The 4,222-nt window shown below is 40.6% G+C and overlaps 1 non-coding gene across 1 annotated transcript; it reads left to right on the top strand.

Annotated features, from left to right (window-relative positions):
- The first annotated feature begins 3,452 nt into the window (after window positions 1-3,452).
- Window positions 3,453-3,524, top strand: TRNAE-UUC (transfer RNA glutamic acid (anticodon UUC)). Its single transcript has one exon. It is a non-coding gene; the product is annotated as a tRNA-Glu (tRNA).
- The last annotated feature ends 698 nt before the right edge of the window (window positions 3,525-4,222 follow it).

The raw sequence follows: 4,222 nt of genomic DNA, 5'->3' as shown, positions 1-4,222 counted from the left end.
GGCTCGTGCCTGGGCAGGAGCGTGGGAACTGTAGGTGAGGGAGGGTTTTTGTTTCTTTTGTTTTGCTTTTTAACTCAGACTTTCTCTCCGGCACCTTGGGGCCTGGTAGGCTGCTCATTTAAGAGGTCTCATCCTAGGAGACGGCCCTTCAAGGGCAATTTTATTTTATTTTATTTATTTCAGGTACTTAACATTTTTATTGAAGTATAGTTGATTTACAATGTTGTGTTAGTTTCAAGTGTACAGCAAAGTGATTCAGTTATATATATATATATATTTCAGATTAATTTCCATTATAGGTTATTACAAGATATTGAATATAGTTCCCTGTGCTATACAGTAGGTCCTTGTTGTTTAACTATTTTATATATAGTATTGTGTACCTGTTAATACCATACTCCTAATTTATCCCTCCTCCCCTTTCCGCCTTGGTAACCATAAATTTGTTTTCTATGCCTGTGAGTCTGTTTCTCTTTTGTAAATAAGTTGATTTGTATTATTTTTTTAGATTCCACGTATAAGTGATATCATATGGTATTTGGCTTTCTCTGTCTGAATTACTTCACTTAGTATGATAATCTCTAAGTCCATCCATGTTGCTACAAATGGCATTATTTCATTATTTTTATGACTGAGTGGTATTCCAGTGTGTGTGTGTGTGTGTGTGTGTGTGTGTGTATACCACATCTTCTTTATCCATCCATCTGTTGATGGACACTTAGGTTGCTTCCATGTCTTGGCTATTGTAAATAGTGCTGCTATGAACGTTGGGGTGCAGGTATCTTTACGAATTAGAGTTTTTGATCAAGGGCAATTTTAGTTTACTGGCGTTGTCACCTTTACCAGGTGGGGAGGGCGAATAGGTCTGCTTTGATGGCTAAGAACACAGTGTGGAGCAGTTGAAGACAGCTTGGAAAGGGCCAATGATGCACTTTGTTCTGAAGTTGCAGGGGTGGGATGACTCAGATCCGCTCATCAAGGTGACCCCCTCCTCAGGTGACCTTAAGCATCAGATGTGGAGAAGGGGCTGGGAATCAGGGAGCCAGTCCTTTGTCCTGTCTCTGACTTCCACCATTTATTTATTCCCCTTCTTATTCCACCAAGGATATGAGACAGCAGTGCCTAAAAGGAAACAGGATAAAAAAATAATAAGAAAAGTCTGGATGATAGGAAAATAAGGATAGAAAATAACGTGAATTTGGTGGGAAAGTCATCCACATGATGCATCGTACCAAAAGGTCTGTCCATTTGGTAGCTGGTGGGGCACTGGTTTGCTTCTGAGCTTCCTGGTGGCCAAAGCAAAGAGGTAAACCAGCAGCCTGAGGACCCTCTCTACTGTCTTGAAGGACATTCTCATCATCAAGATGAGAAATCAGCAGCAAGTTTCATGGGGCTGTTTCTTATGAAATCCCTCAAGGCCTGAAGGTCTGCCCCAAAGCACAGTTCAGTGAAAACAATTCTTCAGGGGCCAAAGCAAATTAATGCCTGTGAAAGATATTTATAAATGGCTAGATGTAATTATTGTCTCAGCAGGGATTTATGTATCAGACAGAGAATTGGGCCTTGCTAAGCCCGGTTCCTGAGTCAGAGACACTGTTTAAAGCTGGGTTTCTTGACGAGGGTTTCCCCTGTCTTCAGGAACTGCCCAGTCCTCCAAAATGACTGATGCATGAAACGTGCTTAGAAAAGTGTCTGGCACATGGTAGGTGCTCAGTTAAGTTTCCTTTTTTTTAAAAAAATTGAAGTATAGTTGACTTACAATGTTGTGTTAATTTCTGCTGTATAGCAAAGTGATTCAGATATATATATTCTTTTCCATTAGGTTTATCACAGGATATCGAGTATAGTTCCCTGTGCTATACAGTAGGACCTTGTTGTTTATCTATTCTATATATAATAGTTTGCACCTGCTAATCCCAGACCTCCAATCCATCCCTCTCCCACCCCACTACCCTTGGCAACCACAAGTCTGTTCTCTGTTTCTGTTTCGTATATATGTTCATTTGTGTCGTATTTTAGATTCCACTTGTAAGTGATATCATATGGTATTTGCCTTTCTCTGTCTGACTTACTTCACTTAGTATGATAATCTCTAAATCCATCCATGTTGCTACAAATAGCATTGTTTCATTCTTTTTTATGGCTGAGTAGTATTCCATTGTGTATTTGTACCACATCTTCTTCATCCATTCATCTGTCGATGGACATTTAGGTTGTTTCCATGTCTTGGCTATTGTGAATAGTGCTGCTATGAACATAGGGGTGCATGTATCTTTTTGGATTATACTTTTGTTCAGTTAAGTTTGTTTTTGATGCTCTTGGGTGAGAGCTAGTGTGTCCAGTTGAAGCCCACTTGCTACACAACATCAAAAGCTCTTTGCTAAGAAGAGGCCCATTTTAGGAGCGTTTGTGGGGTTGGGGGATGGTGCTGCTAGCAGGTGGATTATTGAGAGATTTGCTGCAGAGCAAACATGGAACCCAAGACATCCTAACATGTTTGAGGTTCAAGAAAAGACAGAGTAAAGGGCAGGACTCTTGAGAGTCGTGTGTAGAAAAAGAGAACTAGATGACTGGGTGAAAGGCAGTGCCTGCTGTACCTCTTCCAGTGACGCTGGCCCGGCTGAAGACAGAGCTGCATTCCTGTGTGTGTACAGCCCAAGGTGGAGCTGGAAGTCACCTTCTAGTCACTGTGAAGATCAGGATATAGGTGCCATTTAAGCCTATACTTGGGTATTTGAGGGCTTTCTCTGTATCTTTTGAGAGAGGAACAATATTCTTAGCTGTGCCATTTATTCTAAATTACACCAGACACTTCCTATTCTTGAAAAATCGGCTGCCACCTCAAGAAATCAGGGAATGCTGCAGCTGGAGGCATCCCAGGGTTCACCTGACATCCCCCATGTCCTCGTCTTACAAAGGGGCAAGCTGAGGCCCCGATGGACCTAGTGGATCAACCGTAGATATGATTACTAGCCTGGAGGCTGACCCCCCCGTCCAGCCCACTCATGGATATGTTAATTTCCTAGTGAAATACTGCAAACCACTTCAATATGCATCAGTAGGGGATTGGTTAAATAAATAATGGTACATCCTTATAGCCAGATGTATGGGTAGAAATATTTTAATGCAGACCATTAAAAAAGAATGAGGTAGATGGATTTTTATTGATGTGTAAGGATGTCTATGGCATATTAATGAGTGAAAGAAGCAGTTTGTAAGACAGCATTCTGTGTGTGTGTGTGTGTGTGTGTGTGTGTGTGTTATTGTACAACAAAATATAAGAGGTGATTATCTCCAGGTGGTAGGATCTTAGATTATTTTTACTTTCTTTTGTAAGTTTTGTGCAGCATTTAGATTTTTCTTTCAATGAGTGTGACTTTGCTATAATAAGAAGAGATATGCTAATTTTGAAAACTGCTCCAATTGCTCATTTAAAATAGGTTTTAGGGAATTCCCTGGTGGTCTAGTGGTTAGGACTTGGCACTTTCACTGCCGTGGCCCAGGTTCAATCCCTGGTCGGGGAACTGAGATCCCTCAAGCTTCACGAGGCTGCCAAAAATAAAATAGGTTTTAAAAGTTATCAAAGAAATACATGCTCATAGTAGAAAATTTGGAAAACTATTTTTTAAAACTGGTTAGAAAAAAGAAAATCCCATCCACTCCTACCGTCCTGAGTATCATGGGCAATTGTTTGTTTGCTGTGTATCTTGTGGGGATTTAGAAAAAAAATCACTTCTGAAAACTGCATTAAATTCGATCTGATCTACATACCAGAATTTACTCACTGGTTTTCCCAGACGTTGGACATCTAGTTCTAGTTTTTCTTCATAACACATACGGTAAAGGACAACCCTGCGCATATACGCTCGTCCACACTGTATTCTTAGCAGTTCCTAAACGTGGGTCTTCTGATAAAAAAAGTACAGGCATTGGTGCAGCCTCTGTACATATTTCCCAATTGCTTTAAAAACAATTTATCCATTTACATTTCAATTCAAGTATGGGAGAGTGCCTATTTGATCCCAATCTCATCTATGTGGCGACTGTCTTTTAAAGATATTTACTGAACTAATTAATCATCTTTGAGCTATTAGAGGTCTGTCAGGCTAAATCAGGAGGCCGGTGCAAAGCTCTGGGGTGCTGTGGGCATCATCTAAAATTGGCTTCACGACCTCTTGCATCCCTTCCTTTACGAAGGCATCCCAGTACTTCCGGATGTGTT

The sequence above is a fragment of the Eschrichtius robustus genome, chromosome 11 (assembly GCF_028021215.1).
Source record: "Eschrichtius robustus isolate mEscRob2 chromosome 11, mEscRob2.pri, whole genome shotgun sequence".
NCBI classification, from domain to species: Eukaryota; Metazoa; Chordata; class Mammalia; order Artiodactyla; family Eschrichtiidae; genus Eschrichtius; species Eschrichtius robustus.
The sequence above is the reverse complement of the archived record's forward strand: the minus strand, read 5'-3'. Positions and strand labels throughout refer to the sequence as shown.